The sequence below is a fragment of the Peromyscus leucopus genome, chromosome 14 (genome assembly GCF_004664715.2).
Source record: "Peromyscus leucopus breed LL Stock chromosome 14, UCI_PerLeu_2.1, whole genome shotgun sequence".
NCBI lineage: Eukaryota > Metazoa > Chordata > Mammalia > Rodentia > Cricetidae > Peromyscus > Peromyscus leucopus.
In genome coordinates this window covers 76,505,847-76,526,832 of record NC_051075.1, presented here as the reverse complement: position 1 = coordinate 76,526,832, position 20,986 = coordinate 76,505,847, and the positions used below count along the sequence as shown (strand labels likewise).

The 20,986-nt window shown below is 49.8% G+C and overlaps 1 long non-coding RNA gene across 50 annotated transcripts in view; it reads right to left on the bottom strand.

Annotated features, from left to right (window-relative positions):
• LOC114684504 overlaps nt 1-5,375 on the bottom strand; it is a 137,813-nt gene extending 132,438 nt beyond the window's left edge. For all 50 annotated transcript variants that reach the window (XR_005092812.1, XR_005092841.1, XR_005092828.1 and 47 more), the window contains exon 1: nt 5,361-5,375. This is a non-coding gene — a long non-coding RNA (uncharacterized LOC114684504). The remainder of the gene's footprint in view (nt 1-5,360) is intronic.
• Between the last annotated feature and the right edge of the window lie 15,611 nt (nt 5,376-20,986).

The following is a 20,986-nucleotide window of genomic DNA, read 5'->3' as shown; positions in this document are numbered from 1 at the left end:
GGCTCCGTGACCCCTGGAAGAGAGGAAGGGCTCAGTGTGGCACATATAAAGGAGGGACTCTCTAATCCAGGAAGAGGGGGTTCAGCACGACACTTGTAGAGGAAAGTGTCCAGAACACATGGGAGAAAAGGACTAAATGTGACACATATGTCACCTTGTGACATGGAGGAGACGAGTGTCTCAGTGTGTTACATGCAGAGGTGGGGTTCCATGACACATGGCAGGTGGGGGGGGATAGATGTCTCAGTGTGTTACATGCAGAAGTGGGATCCATGAAATGGGGGAGATGAGTGTCCCAATGTGTTACATGCAGAGGTGGGGCTCCGTGACACATGGCAGGTGTCGGGGGGTGTCCCAATGTGTTACATGCAGAGGTGGGATCCATGAAAGGAGGGGGAAGAATGTCTCAGTGTGTTACATGAGAGGCAGGATCCACGAAATGGAGGAGATGAAAGTCTCAGTGTGCTACATGCAGAGGTGGGGCTTCATGACATGAGGAGAGAAGTTTTGTGTAACACACCTGGAGCATGAGAAGAGTTTGTAGTGACTAGAAGGGATGAGATCTGTGACATATGGTTTGGAGGTCCTCATTGGATAGGAGTGAAAAGGGGACTCTCTGTGGCACTTGTGTGAATGAAGGGCTCCACATAACATAAGTGAAGGAGGGGCCTAATGTGAATGGGGAGTAAATAGTGTGAATGAAGCACAGGTATGAGGGGGTCCCCTGGGACACTGAGGAGGGACTTCTTTTGACACGATACTAGAAGAATTTGCTGTGACATGGAGATGATGAGCTCTAGCTAACAGGTGACTGAAAGGGGCACTGAACGTGGCAGGAGGTGGGAAGAAACTCTAGGACATGCAGAAGCACCTAGTGAGACAGACGTCACTACTGCATGGCGAGAGCCACATTCCCTGTAAGACTTCAGGAGGACCCACAAGTGGGGGAGGAGGTGGGTATGACACACAGGTGAGGAGACCTGTGTGTCCTGTCACAGAGGTGGGAGAAGACCTCTACACCACACGACGGTGACATCCGAATGAGAGGTCCGTGTACGGCATGGGGATGGTAGGAACTCAGAGTGAGACAAAAACAGAAGGGGGACCTCCATGTGATGCACACGAGGGGCAAGGCAGGGCAGAACACATGACAGAAAGAGGTCTTCTGTATGACACGTGAGTGGGACTGGCATGACACATGACCAGGAGAGGGGCTCTACAGGGCACATGGATGAGGCCAGGCTAAGAATGACACATATGGGGAGCACATACGTGTTGTAGAGGACAAAGGGGTGGGACTAGGCTCACCATGACATGTGATGGAAAGAGGTACTCTACAGGACACGTGGGAGGGGCTAGACTGAGCCTGACACATCGGTGAGTATGTGTTAAACATGACACATGTTGAGGAGAGGTACTCTATAAGATCCATGGGTGGGGCCAGGCTAAGCATGAGGCGTGTTGAGGAGAGGTGCTCTCTCTATAGGGCACATGGGTAGGGCTAGGCTTACCATGGCACGTATGAGAAGGGGGGCACTACAGGATACATGGGAGGGGTTAGGCTAAGCATGACATGGGTTGAGGAATAGTGCTCCACAGCGGGGAGGTCTTGGCTGGAAACATGGGGAAGATATTCTGTTGGATGTACATGAGGTAGAGCTCAGTATGCCAAATGGGGATGGGTTTGATGTGACACAGGGTGGAGGAGCTTTTTCTCTGTGGCACACAGGAAGGCAGTGTTCCATGTGATAAATAGATGGAAGAGGGGCGTGATACCTGGATCTAAATGCAGAGGAGGAATTGGTGTGAAACCCTGCTGGAAGGGGGGTGGGGGGCTGTGTAGTTCACAGGCACGAGGTCAGCATGGGCCATGACAGAAGAAGGCCTCAGGACAGGGTGTGGACTGTGCTTTGGGTAACACGTACAGGATGGGATTCAGCATGTGTAGAAGAACAAGAGAGAAGCTCAGTGTGAACACTGGGGACTCAGTGTGACAGGGGACAGGGGGAAGGACCTGGCATAGTACATGGGTTGAGAAGAAGTTCCATACGACTGAGTCCACGACTCAGTGGGTGTGTAACTGAGGAGAGGGGACTCCAGTTAACACAGGTGGAGGCAGGATTCATGTCACGTAAGAGTGGGGGCTGTGGAATGATACATCACAGGCGTGGGAGTTTGATTTGACACACAGGGGGCTTGTGTGACACATGGATGGAGGAATTTGACATGACGCATGTTCCTTGCTGATAGGGAGGTGGGATGGAGTCTGTGCATAGCCTGTCAGGAGTTTGCATTGGAAGCGCAGATAGAAGGGCTACCGGGAACTTGGGAGAGGGTGCAACAAGAGTCAAGGGGGAGGTGTGTGTGCCACGTCAGTGGAAAGACTGTGACCACAGCAAGGGAGGGAGGGAGTCTGATTGGCATGAGATGGGGAGGAGCCTAGATGGGGGAGGGTCGCATGAGCCTAGGTGGGACACATTGGAGGGGAGGGAGTCTTGGTATGACATCAGCAGGCTCAGCGTGAACCACTAATAAAAACAGAAGTTGCAGAAGACAGAGCTTTTACTGGGTCACTCACGTGATTGGAGTGGGGAAAGAGCTCTGTGTGACCTATGGATGCAGGAGGATCTCTATGTGGCATTCAAGTGGGGAGCAATTTGGGGTGACATGGGGGTGACAGCAGGACTCAATGTAACACATTGACAGGAGTGGGGGGAGGAGCTCGAGGTGCTATCAGGAGGGGGGTGGGCCCATGTCACACACAGTGGGGCAAACCTTTGTGATACATGACTAGGGAGAGACTCACAGGTGACTAGATGGCTCTGTGGAATACTCGAAGAGGGATATAAGTCGGTGTGACACAGGAATGAGGAGGGTAGGGAACCCAAATGGTAATTCAATGGAGGAGGGGCGTAATAGGACATAAAGGGGGAGGGTCAGTATGACGTAACTAGAAGAGGACCTCAGGAAGGACTTAGTTTGACATATGGGTGTAAGAGTGGCCATATGGTAACTGGAGGGGACTCCATGACACACCCCAGTGGAGGAGGGGCTCAGTCTAACACCCACAGCTGACACAGTAGTTAGGAGGGATGGTGTGGCATGAATGAGAGGCCCAGGAGAGACAGTCAGCACATGAAGTGGGCATGCTATGAGACACAGGGGGATGTAGTGTAGTGAGTGGGTGTGGAAGGATTCATTGTGGTAAGAGGAAGCAGGTGATGTGGGATTAGCTACCGGACCTAGTGTAACATGGAGGTGAAGAAGGCTAAGTGTGACACAGAGAGGTGAGCATCACACATGAGTAGAAGGAGGGACTGAATGTGACCCACGCATGGAAAAACTTTTCAGGTGACAGTACCTTCAGGTGACAATTGTGGGACAATTAAGCAGGTGAGGAGGTCAGTGAGACACATGGGTGGGAAATTGGGATGTGGGACACATGAGGAGAGGTGGGGGCTTAGATGGGCACACACTGGTGGGGTTCCATATGACTTATCAGCTGAAGAGTGGGTTCCCTTTCATGAGCACCTAGATATTGCCCTCCCCAGAGTAACTATAAGTGTCCTGGGTTGAAGGGGGGCCCAGAAACCACCTCACCCCCGCTAGGTCCCAAGGCATCAACATATCCAACCCAATTCCAGTTCAGAGTCTAAGGAAACATTCAAGGGAACAATCTGCAAAGTATACACAAGTTCATCCCCAGCAGTACAATCCTGGGAAAGCTGGAACAGGCCCTGAAGACCACCCCAGTACCCCAACAATAAGCACATGCCAAGCCTTACAGAAATTTTTAAGACATGTAAGCCCACCCTCTTAATAAAACCAACAGGTTTCTCAGACCTATGAACTTCCAAAATAGATGTTTAACAACATGTGACCAAGTTAAAAAAAATTCATAGCAACAGAGCAATTCTTATCCCCCCACCAACATTTTGGAGCCCCAAAGTGCATAGAAAATAGCCCAGAGCCCAACCACCAACCAAGCAAACACCCAGCGCTGCTGACTCAAAGACAAAAGTGTAGACTATAAGGAAATAAGGCTGCTAGGGGACAGGAACCTGGGAGTGAACCATCTGGGAGGGTCTCAGTACTAATGGCCTGAGCACCTGGTACCCCTTCTGGGACAGGACACCCACAGCAAGCAAAGAAGGGACATATGGCCTCTCTTTGCAGATTTTTTTCGGCAATACCTGAGTAGAGCCTGCACCCACAACCCCTCTCTGCACCCACGTCCCCAAGCAGCCATGACACAGGCTCTCCTGCCATCCAGCGGCTTGCGTGTGTCTCCCCGGAGGTGTGGACTCCCAAGGGCAACGTCCATCTACACGATACCTGGCACAGGGCCTGGCACACAGTAGACCTTCACCGAATGTGCAAACGAATGAATGAAAGCCTACCATGTACAAGGCCCTGGCGGCCAGAATGAGCCCAGAAGCGAGGATGATGGAGATGAGGTAGGTGATGGAGGCCAGGCTGGCCAGAGATGAGATGCTGTGCCCAGGATGATGACAGAGGCCAGGTAGAGGTGATGAAAGTCATGATGATGAAGTCCGTGGTGATAGACATGCATGAGATGGACCCCCAAAACAAAGCATGCAGAAGGAAAAAAAGCCAAGACCCAAGGCTGAGCTCGGAGACCACTCCCGGAAGGTCAGTGTGTGCCACCTGTCCAGCTCGATCCCACACCCTGCCCAGTTAAAACAGCAGATCATTAACCCTCCATGATGGTCGGAGAATTTCTGAGCCTGGGAATCATACCAGGTAGGAACAGCAGATGCCCTGAGCAGGACCTGGTAAACAGATTCTGTTTACAGATCTCCATATGGAATTCTGGAGAGCCACATCTCTCTCCTCCCCATGTCCATTTTAAAAATTACTATTGTGTATGGGAGAATGGGCACCCAGTATGGAGGTCAGAAGGCCTTCTCTTTCCTTCTCCAGTGGGTTCTGGGGATGGAACTCAGGTCAGCGAACTTGCACAGCAAGCCCTTTTACTTGCCGAGCCTTGTCATTAATCTAATCGATCTTATTTACTTTTCTTTTAAAATCTTCCACTTCTAAATTGGCCACCAAACTTTCACGGCAAGTTGAAAAGTGAGCAATAATGTAGCCTCCAGAATATTGTCCAATAAACTTGTGACTGGTTTGCCAGAACTTTCCAGTTACATCTGAGTTTGTTTGTCCATGCCAAACCTTACTGGCATATCACCCAGCAAAGTGCTTTCTCAGAAAATCTCCGATGTCATCAGTGACCTTCAGTTCAAATTACTGTGTTCATAGTCATCAGGAAAACAAGTACGTTGCCCTGTGGTTTCTGAATCTCATTACCTACACCATGAAGGGTGCAGGGAACTTACCTGGAGCCCAGTGGATGATGTCACATCTTGGTGGACCTTCAGGGTAAGGCTGCAGGTGGCCGAGACTCTGTTGAAGATGTGGTGCCAGCAGTGCCATCGGGATGCCCCATCTGGTCCTGAGGTTCCCAGGCCAGCACCACAGGGTGACAGATACCCTGGGAAGTGGCTGGGGAGGTTGGTGTAAGGAGGCCCATTCTTGTCCAGCCAGCTATCCCAGAAACTGGAGAGTGGGGGTCAGGGGCTGTGGGGGCTGATTAAAACCCCGAGCAAGGGGGCAGGAGTTTGAGGGTGAATAAGTTGGCCCCCTCTACGTAGGGAAGAGAAAACAATGGAAGGGGCCGTTGGAGTTCTTGGGAGAAGTACCCCACTCATGCGTGCAGTAAAGGGCTGTCTCAGGCATGTGGTCAGGAAGAATGGGGGAGTGGGAGCAGGGAGGCGGTAGGAACGGGCCACCACTCTCACCCCTGTAGTGGCACTAGCCACAGATTGGCTGGTGGGCAAAACGAGGAGGTGGGGTGGGGGTACTGGGGCCAAAGTATAATTGGAGTCTTCACCTAGGGCATCTGGGATTTGGGAGAGATCCACTCAGTCTTGTCTCACTTCCAGCCACTCACCACCATCCACTGCACTCACACTCACATACACAGGCACACACTCAGGCAGGCACAGAAGCTAACATGCACACCCACACACCATCTTTACAACCCACACAGACTAGGGCCCCTACAGGCTGAGGTCCCTGATGGGAGTCCAGCGCCCACCCAAACCTAACACACAGACTACTGGGCATGGGAGCTTATTTATGCCTTGCCAATCAGGCACTACTCGCGGCTGTGGCTGCCCAAGAACGGAGTAAAGGGGTGGTAGGGATGGCCCCCAGCCAAGGCTCCTAAGTACCAAAACCCTCCAGAAGAGGCTCCTTGAGCACGGGGCTATGTGAACCAGAAGGCCCAGCCTTTTGGAGGGATCACAGTGGATTCTAAGTAGAGGGAAGCTACTTAACGGCATTATTCTGAAGTCTCAGATCAGCAGAAAGTTTGTCTCTAGCTCTTGGTGAAAAGATTCTGCTTTTACTAGAGCCATCTAGTAATGTATGGTTTTTCCCTGACATCCTCTCAGAGCCTAGGGTCTCTGTCTACAATACACACACACCACACACACACACACATGCACACTGTCTGCGATACACACACACACTCTGTCTACGATACACACACACACACACACACACACGCACACGCATGCACGCACGCATGCGCACACGAACACACACACTGACACGCACGCACACACGCACACACAGACACGCGCGCGCGCACGCACACACACACACACACACACACACACACACACACACACACACCTCCACTCACACTTTCTACCATCAGCCAGCACCATGCAAACAATAAAGTGCTTTGTAAAGTGCAGGTATATAGACAATGATCTGGAATACCATCAACTCCCTCCCCCTCCCACCAAAGCCCCTCCATGCCCAGGATCCCTGATCAGGCTTGCTAACTTCTTCCTACCCAGTGGGCCCATGTTACTACCTAGCCACCCTCCAGAATGTCACCTGTACACAGACTCTGTACACAGTAGGAGTTAACTATCTGCCAGGCTGAACTAAGCTAACATCAAATTCCTACTCCCTTGCCCAGGATGAATTATGGTCTTAGGTGATCTGGGCAGTGAGAGAGTCAGCTTGGGGTGTCTAAGACACTACCACCAGCACATGATCCTAACCAGTGTCTCTATGGGGCAGTCAGGGGCCTCCTTCCTTGTTGAATTCAGCCTGCCTTTTACTGACTGTCCTCCCCATCCACCTGGGCAGCCTCTGTAAAGGGCTTTCTAGAAGACTCCCACGTCACCAAACCAGACACTGTGTGGGAGAGGTGGGTGTGGAATCTGGGGCTGAGTCCAAGTACCTTGCAAGAATGGGAGGAGAGACAATTAGAAGCATCTACGGTGAGAGAAGGCATAGGAAAACTTAAGAGTACTGGGGAAAGCTTTTCACAGCCTGCCTGCCCTGCTGGGCTCCAGCTCAGCCTCTGTAATGGCAGCTGCCAGAGAGGACAAGAGGAAAATTACAGTCATCTGGAGAAAATTGTGGCCCAAGCATCCCTGAACCACAAGCCCTCCACGGCTGAGCTGGGAGTATCGGAGAAGTTGGGACCCAGCTCAGCTCCTCCTAAGAAGGACAAAGACTATGATTTTCCACTCCTGGAGTCATCATCCGCTTCCCTGGCTCTGTCTCTTTGGTCCAGTGGCTATCATTCACGAAGCTCAGCATGCCTTGGGGCGAGGCATCTGGACCATACCACCTGACTCGAAATACTATGGGTTATAGAACCAGGTGGATGGAGAGGACACAGACAGGTGACCCTTCTGCAGCCTGGAAAAAAAAATGAGTAATGGGTAAACTGAGGCTAGAGGGAGTCAGAGATGAAGTGGGCCTCAGCAAATAGACAGCAAAAAGGCACTAGTCTCTGATAGTCTCTCTCTTTCTCTGTCACCCTTTCTCTCTCATTTTGGGGATCAGAAATGGTGATGGAACCCAGAACCTCACACATGCTAGGCAAAGCCCTATCGCTGAAGCTATTCCCCTGCCCCGGCTTCTACCTCGCATCAGAAGCTGTGCCCGGCGGTCTCGAAGTCCCCGCTGTTCTCGACGCCACCACAGTTCCACCTGAGTCTTGCTCGCGCAGCTGAGGAGCCACATCTCTGCAGACGCACACATTCTTCATCTCACGCGCTGGATTCCCAAGTCTTTCATTTAGCCTTCAGGTCTGTTGTAGAGACGTCTAGGAACTCAGCAGCAACCCGAAAAATCACCTCTTCTTGGAAGTCTTCTGAAATAACTTGGCCAGATGAGAGCAGGGATAGGGGGAGACAGTCCTCGACGATGGCATTGTTCTTTCACTCCATCCCTGGTCTAGAGTTCGAGTTACTCATCAAAGAAGTTCTTTTGTGCACAGTCCAAATTCAACTGGATGTCCAGGAAATATCATCAAATGGTGGTGGCATCATAAAGGTGCTTTTCAGGAATTCTTGATAGCTGCCTCCTTTCCTCCACACTCCAGCTGAGCAAAGTGTCACGTTGGGAGATAAACTGATGGAACCATAGCCTGATGAGATCAAGTCCTCAGAAGCCCCCAGTGTATGGGCTGTACAGTTGGCCTATCCAGAATGGCATTCAAGGCTCTCTCCCCCAAGTGGCTGTATTCTTTATCACAGTCTAGAGCCCTCCATGATGCTCTTGCAGTGTCTGAATATCACTATTTTGTCCCTTATTTATCATCTTTCAAGCTCAGTGGTCAGCCATGTTGCTAGAGGACAAGAGATGCTACCAAGAAGCACAAAGCAAGCTTCAGCTCCAACCATAGCCTCATCTGGAAGTCAGTGTCCATGCCTCCAAGTATTTGGGGTCTCCTTTGTGAATGCTGCAGTCTTTATAGTCTTTATAGTCATCACAGTGGTTTTAACCTGTCCCCAGCCTCAAACTCAGTGAACTTCCATTGTTGGAAGGATCCAGCCCTTTTTAAACAGCCCTGAGGTCACAGCCCTGATGCCAGGTTGGTGAGTGAGCATTTAGCACCTTGCATTGGGAAAGGAGTTAAGCCGCAGAAACTAGCCTGGGATACATTCCAGGGTCCAGCCAACTTGGCCTTCCTGTGGGGATCAAGGCTGGTGTATGTCCAGCCATGAGTCCAGAACAACTAAAAGGCATAAAAATGATGCTTTGCTGTGGCATTAGATACTGTTGAATAGGCATCATTGAAAGTTCCTTAAGATGTCAGCTGTCATGTTTAAGACACATGGTCTGCTACTAGAGTCCCTTTTTCCTATCTCTTCTTCTGCAAACTTGGAACCATCTTTCATGCTAGAGTCACTGGTCATGAGTGATCCAGACCACAGGGAAAGCACTGTCATCTGCCCTCTCCAGTCTCAAGTCAAAATTTGAACACACTCAGCCCTGTCCCAGGAAAACCCATAGTCTCCAAGTTTTCTCTCCAATTCTGGTTATCTGGATTTTTCTCCAAAATTGGAACTCGATGATCAGCTCTAGAACACTGAAGAGGTCCCTCCTTCTGGACATCTAAGTTTCACTGGAGGTTGAAGCTAGCTCCTCCACTCTAGAACATCAAAAAGGTCTCTCTTTTTGGACATTTGAACTTCACCAGAGGCTAAAGATGGACTCTCCACTCTAGAAGATTATCAAAGAGGTTTCTTGGTGGACATATCTGAGCTTCATTAGAGTTCTATCTTTAGAACAATATGGAAGTCTCTCTTTCTAGACACATGAGCTCCATTAGATATTGAAAATGAAATTCTAGATCTAGAAAATCAAGTCTCTATTTCCAGATATTTATGCTTCACTGAAAATGGTCTGGATTTTTTGTTTTGGCACATGAAAAAGATCCATAGCTCTGGACCTCTGACAGTCACTGGAGTTATGTACACCTTTTTGTAGAAAACTACGGTGGCCTCCTTCTGGATGTCGAAGTTTCAGGGCCTTGAGCTGAGATTTTACCTCTAGATTGTTAAGGAGGACCCTCTTTCTAGACTTCTGGACTTCAAAGAATGGAAGTACAGTCTTTGTTTTAGAACATCATGAAGATTCTTTTTTCTGGACTATTGGACATCTTCAAAGGCTAGAGGCGGAGCCAGGACTCTGGAACATAGTGGAGGTCCCCTTTCTGGACACATCTGGGCATCATCAAAGGCTGAAGATGGAGTTCTGCTTCTGGAACATCATGTTCTCTTTTTCTGGACACCTGGGCATCATCAAAGGCTAAAGGTGGAGCCCTGGTTCTAGCACATTATGGAGGTCCCTCTTTCTGGACATCTGAACATCAAAGGCTGGAAATAGAGTCTTTGTTTAGAAAATCATGGAGGTCCCTCTTTCTGGACATCTGAACATCATCGAAGGCTAGAGGTGGAGTCGTGCTTCTAGAACATCATAGAAGACCCTCTTTCTGGACATCTAGACATCAAAGGATGGAGGTGGAGCCCTGGTTCTAGCACATCACGGAGGTCCCTCTTTATGGACATCTGGACATCAAAAGCTGGAAATAGAGTCTTTGTTTTAGAAAATTGTGGAGGTCCCTCTTTATGGACATCTGGACATCATTGAGGGCTAGAGGTGGAGTCGTGGTTCTAGAACATCAAAAAGACTGTCTTTCTGAACATTCAAGCTTGACTGGAGACTGAGGACTGGAGTCACAAAAGGCTGGAGGTAAAGACTTGGTTCTAGAGCATCATGGAAGACCCTCTTTCTGGATATCTAGACATCATCAAAGGATGGAGGTGGAGCCCTGGTTCTAGCACATCATGGAGGTCCCTCTTTCTAGACATCTAAACATCAAAGGCTGGAAATACAGTCTTTGTTTTAGGAAATCATGGAGGTCCCTCTTTCTGGACATTTGAATATCATTGAAGGCTAGAGGTAGAGTCATAATTCTAGAACATCATGGAAGACTCTTTCTGGACATTGAAGCTTGACTGGAGACTGGAGCCACAAAAGGCTGGAAGTGAAGACTTGGTTCTAGAGCATCATGGAAGACCCTCTTTCTGGACATCTAGACATCATCAGAGGCTGGGGGCGGAGTCCTACTTCTAGGACATCATGGAGCTTCCCCCTTTCTGGACATCTGAGTCTTAAAGACGAAAGATGCAGTTCTTCCTCTAAAAAATTAAGAGTGTCCATCTTTCTGGATACCTGTGCATCACTCAAGACTGGAGCCAGAGTCTGAGCTCCAGAGTGTCAAGAGAGTCTGTCTTTCTGGACACCTGAATTTCTTCAGAGGAGAGAGATGGAGTCTTGACTCCATAAAACCAAGGAGGCCCCTCTTTATTCACATATAAGCTTCATTGGAGACTTGAGCCAGAGTCCTAGATCTAGAATATCAATAGCTGAGCTTCTTCAAAAATTAGTTTGAGTTTTGGCTCTATATTGTCAATTATGTTTATTTCTCTGGGACATTTGGGCTTTATGAGAAACTGGAGATGGATTCCCAGCTCTAGAACATCATATCAGTCTCACTTCCAGATGTTTGTGCTTCACTGGAAGCTAGAGCAGGACTTTAGCTCTGGAATACAAAGGAGGTCCTTTAGATATCTGAGTTTCATTAGCAGTTATAGCTGGAGCTTGGCACTAGAATGTTGAGGAAGACCTTCTTTATGGACTTCTGAGCTCTACTGAACACAAGAGCTAGAATTAGAGTCCCACCTCTAGAACATCAAGGAAGTCCTTCCCGCTCGGTCTTTGAAGTCCATCAGAGGTTAAAGCTGGGCTCCCTCCTTCTGGGTCTTTGAAGTCCATCAGAGGATAAAGCTGGGCTCTCATCTCTGAGGTACCAAAAGAAGAACTCATTCTGGATGTCCAAAATCTACCAGAGACTGGAGTTGGGGTCCTGGGACAGGGACATCAGTAGACTCCCTATTCTGGGTGTCTAAACTTGATCAGAGGCTAGAGATCAGGGCTGGCTTATCAACACGGGCTCCCACCTGGAGACTGACCAAACTTGACTGTGCCAAAAGCTGGAGCTGAGGCATTTTCTCTGAAATATTAAGGGAATGCTTTTTTCTGGACATCTGTGTTCCATCGGAGGCTAAAGTGGAGGTTCTTTCTATGGAGCATCTTCAGGGCACTCACTCTGGAAGCCTGAGCTTCATGAGAAGGCTCTGATCACCCAGGAAGGGCTCTTCTGGACTCTTAGACTCTCTTGACTGGGCACAACTTTTGGAGGCACGTCTTCTTACTGTTGTCTGCACTGGACATCTAGACATCATCAAAGGATGGAGGTAGAGTCCTGGGTCTAGAACATCATGGAAGACTGTCTTTCTGGACAATGAAGCTTTAGTGGAGGCTGGAGCTATAAAAGGCTGGAGGTAAAGTCTTGGTTCTAGAACATCATGGAAGGCCCTTTTTCTGGACATCTGAACATCAAAGGATAGAGTCCTGAACTCATCAGCCATGCATGCCATAGTCCAGTTCTTCAGGGTTGTGCTATCAGTAAAGGGTCCATGCTCAGTCCTGGGTATTGCAGCTGCATTTGCCTGAAGAGCTCAACATTCTTCTCTGAGAGAATGAGGAAGTGGAGAAAGGAGGGAAGACAAAAAGGGGAGGAAGAAAAGGAAAAGGAGCTAAAGAACAGAAGAAAAAAACGGAAAGATAGAGATAGGTAGATAGATAGATAGATAGATAGATAGATAGATAGATAGATAGATAGATGAGAAAGAGATAGAGAGAGATAAATAGATGATTGATTGAGAGAGAGAGAGAGAGAGATAAAAAATCTATGAGACAGAGGAAGAGAAGAAGAAGTACGAATAGGAAAGGAAAAGAAAGGACTGGGAGAGGGAAGAGGAAGGGAAGATGTTGGCAGCAGTGGCAGCAGCAATGGCAGCAGTGATCATAGGAGATGTTGGTCGTGTGGCAACTGCGGTGGTGGTGGCCCTGGTGGCAACTCTGGTAGTGGTAGTCATGTGGCAGCTGTGGTGGTAATGGCCAGCTTCTTCCTCTTAGTTGGGATGATGTTCAAGTCATCTGCTCTAGAAGAGCCAGGATCTACCAGCATTCAGCTCCATCCCCCCCTCCCCCTTGCTCCTAACTCCCTCCTCTCAGTCCCAGACTACTCAGGCAGCCTGACAGTCCCCCCCACCCCACCCCCAAAAGGTGAGTAGGGCTCACCTCCCCAAGCTCAACCAGCATACCTGATGCCAGGCAGGGGACTGTCTGAGCACAGAGACCCACTCAGGAAGCAGTTTTGTAGAAGCCGTGTTGGCCCAAGTCCCAGTTGGACCAATCCATCTTAGGTCATGATGACTTCTCAGCTAGGGCCCTGGCATGGCCCCGGGGAATGTGGAGGGCAAGGGGGGTGCACAGAACTCAGCCCCAGAGCAGCATTCTCTCTGGAGCTCCAAGGACCGGAGCTGTGAGCCCCTCCGGCTCCAAAGCCAGACCTCCCACACCTCCTGCTTGGCCTCCTTTCCGGAAGGAAGCTGACATCCTGAGCACACGAGAAGGGTTCTTCTAAACCCACCAAACACAGACCCTTCATCAGGCCTGAGTGCATCCATTTCTTGAGTACACGCTGGGTGGGCAAAGGCGACTTTACAGCATTTGAGGCAGTTCCCCTCCTCCATTACATGGCAAAAGGAAGCCCCAGCAAGACACCCACCCTTCCTTGTATTAGTAGCACATCCATCACTGCTTTAGTTAAAACAAGAAACATTTATTGAAAGCACCATGAGCCACCAGGCCCCATGCTTCTAAGCACATTGCAGCTGCCTCACAACAGCCCTGTGAGGTAGGAATCTGAGCCCATTTCATAGCTGTGGACTCAACAGTGAAGGCTCAACCGCTCCCCCCAAGTCTCAGGGTCCATAGACAGGGATCAAGTCCACATGCCTGACCCCAGGTCAGCGCAGTTCATCAGTCAGTAGGTGAGTCTCTCTACTCAAGGGGAGGCCTGGGTCCAGAGTCTTGGGTCCAGCATGTCCCACAGGAAATGTGCAAGGCGTCCCCGTGGCTGTGGAAGCTGAGAGAGACACAGCTGCAGATGAAAACCATCTGCTACCCATCCCCGTGGCTGACAAGAGTTCTCATGCACCAGGCAAGCAAGGGACTGGAGGGGACAAGCCAGTCCTGTGCTCAGAAAGCCTGAGCTATGTAGAAGACCCAACTTCTGGGCAGCCATGGGGGCGGGGCAACACCTAGCCACCAGCTCCTGCCCTCACTATTCCATTCTAGGGTTTTCCATCTCACTCACCCCACCCCAACCCACTATCTACTAAACTTGGGTGGTTTTCCAAAGACTTAGGCCTTGCCCTCTTGGAAGGTCTTCTGAATATCCTGCCTAGGCTCTCCCACTTATACCTCAATGTCCCCCAACAAAACTACTGAATCTTAAAATTCCTTCCATCTATGTCTCTCTAGAGCTGGGTAGATGCTACCCTCCAGCCCTCCACTCTGCTGGAGTTTTACATGGACCTGAAGTTTTAGAAACCGGGGTACATTTGTACCCAGTGCCCATGGCCACCTCCACACCACCCAGTGTAGGGTGGCAGATGTGAGCACCTGCATGCCAAGCAACAAAGCACTCAGGGCTTCTGTAGACTTTGTAAAGGAGGCCCCTTGCAGAAGACCTCCCAGGCATCCACTCATCCACATCCACTGAGCCTTCCCTACTTCCTCCATCGTGGAGCAACTATTAGGCATCCACTAGTGCAAGAAGCAGGATGACATTGAGTTGGAGCATGCCCAGAGCTTGGAGTTCAAGTACAGCTTAGCCAAAATTTAACCCTGTTTGACAGACCCCTGGTTTCTCTTTTGTTACCTCCAAGGGACACAAGCGACCTAAGAGAGTCACCCATAAACCTGGCCTGCAAGGATCTCAAGGCCCATCCGAGACCAGGCACCTGGACGCAGACTCAAAATTACCCAAGCAAAGGTCCCTACCTACCTGTCCCTATTATGGGACCCCAGAGTGCAGAAGCAAAGCTTCCAACAAGTTGTCAAGGATGGAAATGGACAGCAATGGCCAAACTGCAGGGCCCTGAACACAGCCAAAGTGGAGCAGAATCAGGATCTTAGCAGCGGGTATGATGGGGCAAAGGCATGGCAGCCAGAGGGAACAATGAAAACATGGGTTCCTGCACCCAGAGGACACAGTGGCAACACCAAGGGTATACTGGAAGCCAAGGCTAAGACTCCAGAGCTGGGAAAACCAGAAGCAAAAAGAAACTAAGAGAGGATGGGGATTCTGTGGAGTGGGGAGGAAGAGAGAATGGGAGAATAGAATACTGCTCCCCCACATTCACAGGCCTAGGTCTGGAGGTGGAATTCAGGGGCGTGGAAAGACCCTGGTAGGAAGTGAGTCAAGATGCCAGCCTGGTGCTGACCAGACATCCGAGGAATTGTGAGATCTGGAGGGATGCGGCCTCCTCACTCCTCCCTTCAAGCCTCATCCTACACGGGATACAAATGGAAGGGAGGCCATTGTGCATGCATGCCAGGGCTAGGGAGGGGAGAGCCTGAGAAACTAGGTGAAGCTTTGCTTGGTGAGGTGGAAAGAGTTATTTACACAGGACTGTATGAATATTGCCCCTGCCTCTCAGTCTGCCCATCTACAGAATGGGACCATTTTGGGGACAGCAGTGAAGGGTGTGAGAGACCTAAACTAGGCCAAAAGCAAGACTGGATATGGGGAAAACTAATTTTTCCATCTCCTGGCTAGGAAAGAAAGGGGGGTGAAGAGAAGAGACATGCAGGCCTACCAGATAAAAGTGGAGGGAGGCCATAAAAAAGAGCTCAAAGATGCCATTATTCGGGAGCCCCTCTATTGGCTCTTGGTTCTTGCCACTGGTCCAGGGGTATATACGCACACAGAGAAACACAAGCTTGCAGAAGCATCTCCCAGCAGATACCACCTTTCATAGCTCCCCAAAGTACTACAGCCCAGCCAGCTTTGGTGTGCGTATACCAGCAACATCAGCCACCATGATGGAAAGGGAAGGGCGGAGGACCACAGAGGAATGTAGAAGCCCACATGCATTAACCATACAAACATGTAGCCTGGACCACACAGTCAGCCACTCACAGCCGGCTTCACACACTGGACTGATTGTTGGAAATACTCTTTCACACTGACTCTTTATTCAGTGACTACTAAAGAAGCCACCCCATCAGGCCACCATTCCTGGGGACAGCCAGCATGTACATCACACTGTTACAGCGGTTCAGCCCTGGACCCTCAACAACCCTGTGAGATAGGCCTTCCAGTGACACACACCTGAGAGAAAAGAAGACTATGGGTCAGAGGGGCAGGGAGACTCCTACAGTGCACGGTGTCACCAGGTGACACCAGGGTGAATTCTAAAAGAACCAGACTCTCACCGGAAAACTAAAGTTCCTTTACTTAACATGTAAAACAAATGCCCACTACAATGCAACGGTGGTTAGTTAACAAGATGGGAAGAGAGAAACACAGTAAGATGATTAGATATGGATTCCAATACATTCTTCGTTCACTCCAAACCTCTCTATGAGACCATAAACATCTGCCCTGAGATGGTTTACAGCTTGGTTAGCTGCCCATCTATCTACACAGACCAAGTAGAAGAAGAGAGGTGAGCCCCTACCCCTGGCCAGGCACTGTGGTGGGCACCAGATTTCAGGCACTTTGGCCTGTTGTTGTTGTTGGGAGAGAAGACTTTGGGAAGAGGAGAATGGTGTCTACCAGACCATGCCAAATACTCTCCTGGTAAGAGACGTTAGGAAAGGGATGAAATTAGGTGCCATATACAGGCCTGACTCAGAGGCATGGTTCTCAGTCAGAGAGCTACAAGGCACTCCCAACCATTCGAAGAGGTGGGTATGGATGTGTCCACGGGGGAAGCAAGAGCAGAGGCACTACCTGAAGAGTCCCTCAAACCATGTTGTGAAAGTCCCTAGTTTATATGAAAATAACACATAAATTTAGCATATACCCTTTGATCAGGAAAAAAAGAAAACAAAACTATTTCCCACTATACGAGACCAAGGCCACCCCACCCCCAGGGGCTAGAGCTCCCAATGCCCTGGCACACCCCCAGGGACACATACAATGCCTTCTAGAGTCATAGTCAGAAGAACAGTTACACCAATGCTCACAACAGCCCTGAGAGGTGGGCGCCACAGTCCCTACCACAGAAGACACCCAAGCTCTCAGATAAGGGCCGCCACACAATTTGTCCAGCTCCAGGTCCTGGCTTTGCCACCTCCCTACTCCTTCCAGGACAAAGCACAGAAGTCAGAAGTGACCTGTGCCTCTTCCCCTCCCCCGCAGAAAGCTGGAGAAAGGTTCCCCCTAGCCTGGAACCCACTCAAATGCACAGGGCTGCGATCAGGGCTTGTAAAGTGCCATGTGCCTTGCCCACCTGGGTCTGCGAATGGATTGCTCAGAAAGAGCCCCTGCCTAGGGCACAATCCTTGTCACCTGTATAAGCAATCACCTCCTGCAATTTTCTCTGAAAAGAGCCTCGCATTAGCTGAGCTCCAAAGTGGCCGGAATGACTCTCAGATCATCCCTGCAAAAGACTAAGGTGCCTCACAGTCTTGAAAGACTGCTCGCAGCCAGGACCAGCTGCCTAGTGCACATGTCCACTCCCCATTGGGCCTCTTAAGGATATGGGCTATGATTTCTGAGCACCCAGGGAACACAGTTTGCTGATTACTAATCAACCTAGTTTTGTGAGGAACAAAGTTGAAGAACGCAATCAAGCTTGCAACAAAACGCAGACCTAAAGTTTGAATTGAAATCAAGGAGCTCACTTTATTGGACACACAAACATGGCTTCCTTGCAAATGCCCCTATCTTCTCTTGCAAAGGGCAGTAGTGGAGTGAGTTCTTGTGAGCCAGCTCTAGTATAGCACTAGCTAATTTTTTAAGATGCTTGCTGACTATACGAGAATGAATGAAGGAGTGAAGAAATGCGCACATGAGTTACAACCACTGCCATCTGCTGGAGGAAGCTGCAAGGCTGAAGGCAAAGCTCATGACAGGGACCATGCACCAGGCAGGGGAAGCCTGGGGGAGTCAGCTCTGCTAATGGTGGGAAGGGTCGGCCCCAGGCCAAGCTGGGAGCCTGACCCTCCTGGATCACAGTAGAGGTGTGTAATGTGTGAGAAGCATCATGGGCAAAAAGCTGTGGCAATGGGATCCAGCTGGGACGTGCTCAGAGCAGTGACCTAGTAGTTGGAGGCTACAGAATGGGGGGTTGCTTCATGACCACAGCCCATGGTGCTACACAGCTTGCTCAAGGTAAAAGGGTTTGCTTTCAGGAGAGGGAGAGGCTCAAAGCACCAGGTCATGAAATGGAGGCCCAATGCGTGGATGGATGGATGGATGGATGGATGGATGGATGGATGGATGGATGGATGGATTGACAGATGGATGGATAAATAGATGGATGGATGGATGGATGGATGGATGGATGGATGGATGGTGGCAGCTAGATGGATGGCTAGATGGATTAAAGTCATGTTGAAAATCACCACTGGCTTCTCAAGCTTTATGTCCAGGTAAGCATGGGGTGAGAGGACTGAACACAGGCAGACATGCTAAGTGCTATAATAGAGGGGTGGGAGAGTGTTCCAGAAGGCAGGGATGAGCTCTCCTTGATTATGCCCCCTACCAAAATGGCAGAAACTGCCCTGTGAGGAAGTCATGAGGAGAAGAGCAGAGACCACAGGATGGCCTTGCTCCCAGGACTAAGCCTGAGGCAGTTCACATCAGCCCTGAACCGTGTTTCCCATTCATTCCGGAAAGTCCACAACTGCCATGGAGGCACAAGTGTAGGCCAAAGCTAAAGGAAGTGTGCACACATCACAGAATACTAAGAACCCAGTTCCCAGAAGAACCGGTTCCAGGATAGGAGGCTAGGTGGGAAGGCAGTCTGTCACCCAGCGGGACAAGACAGAGGACTGCTAAACTACAAGAGGAACTCAGGACCAATCAGAGCTCCTAAGCTGGAAAGGCAAGGCATGGTGTACCCAGTTGCAAACCTAAATATGTCCCCTCCCTGATGGTGGAAGATATAAACATCTCTATTTCCCAAAGTAAACTCTAAAGTCAAACTGACCTGAAAGGTCAGCTGGGCCTCCTCACACCACTCTGTAGGTGTCTACAGAAGATCCCCTCCCAAAAGGATTGCCTCCAGCGAGAAAGGCCCTCACCTAACCTAAGGATACCCCTGATGGATCTCCTTAAGAAGCCATGAACCACTGGACTTGGACAAACAGTTCACAGAAGATTAAGATACAATATGTTAACAAACATGGGTGAAAAGTATTCAGTCTTCATTAGAAATTAGAACAAGATTTAAAACACATGCGAAAGCATTTTTTAACAGAGAAAAAATTAGCAGATTTTAAATATTAATACATCACCTTAAATACTAATACATCATTGGACATGATAAAATACTATAGGCCTTCTGAAATCAATCAACACCCATACAACCACCCGTAACCTTTCATTCAGGAAGCTCAGCCACAGAGAATCCATTCACTCACTCACTCACTCACTCACTCACTCACTCACTCACTCGTTCTCTCATTCACTCATGCATTCATCTACCCTCTCATCTGCCTGCCAACCCCTCAATCACTCTGTCACTCATACCTATCTCCCCTTACACACACCCAGCCAACATTCATACACATCCTACAAGAGATACAGAGGTCAGCTCCTCAAGATCCTTGCCCCGAGTGGGCTCACAGTCTAGCAGTAAGAAGGATGCAACGTGAAAAGATAGAAGCCATGGGAAGAGCTAGATGTAGGGAAGTACTTGAAAGGGCTGGAGGAGCTGGTCGTGCAAAGCCATTAGTTGTGATGTCATTTGTGATATAAAAAAAAAAAGAGATGATCATGCACCAGCAACAGTCAGATGGGTAGACGACCATGATGTCATAGCCATTCAGTGGACCCCCAAGCAGGGAGGTGAGAGAGACTATGGAGCAAAGAAAACATGGACAACACGATGTTCATTGCAGCAGACAGGAGACAACAGCATAAAGTGAACAATGCCAATGAGGCTTTAAAAAATGGATGTTCATTAAATGGAAAAAAAAAATGTTCGTAAGAGAAGAATTTGGAAAGCAGAAAGAAAGATGGAGCACAGGAAGGACAGAATTTGGGGTGTGCTTCCCCCTGCTCTGAGTCACACGTCTTTACAGTGACACTTTCAACTCAGAAAACACCAGGGGCTTTAGCCCATCTGCCCCAAGGATGGGCTGGAAGTTGCGGGGGAGCCGAGGAGAGTTGTAGGTCCCCATATCATCAGTGAAAGGACTCTGGGTAGTGCACATGAGCGTCAATCAGAAGACAAAATTTGCCTTGTTTTATCCCGTTGTAAGAAAGAAATACATCTACGGTAGCCCGGAACAGGCAAAGGTGCTAGGACCTCATCTTGGGAGCACATGCAGACCACCCTCCTCACTCTTATACTGTATCCTGGAGAGCTCTCAAAACCCAGAACTAGAGACACTCAGAATTCCAAATCTGATTAAGAGTCAAAGACTCCAAACAGCAGGACCCCGCCCCCTTCGTTAGTCCCAAGGTGACACAGCAAAGTCACCTACCCAAGTCCTCAGCCCTCTAAGGCAGCAGTGGGTCCAGCTGGCCTAAAGTAATCCAGGATGCCCCCTCCAAGCTCCTGGCATGAACGTTGAGGGAAGGCCCACCTAGAGACACAGCCCCATGCAGCCCCACTGTCTTTCCACCTGTAGCCTCTACATGGTCATGCCCTTCTCCTCCTCCACCCAACCCTCATGGACGCCATCTTGCAGCCTTGCCTGGCTCTCTAGCGCCTACATAGGAGTCCCATGCAAAGACCCTCCCAGTCTTCTTCTCTTGAGCATCTCCACCCACCCCTCTCCTCTCAAAGGGTCACTTGGGCTTGTCTGGACAATCTTCAGGAAGCCGGGTCAGCAGGTGCTCCCAGGGATGATAAACGCCGAGGCAGAGCCTGGAACCCCAGATTCGGAAAGAGGAGGCCAGCAGACCCCTGCGGCCCCAGCTCCACGTCAGGCCCACGTGGCGTTGCTCACGTGGCCCAGACACGTGGTGCTGGGGGCACAG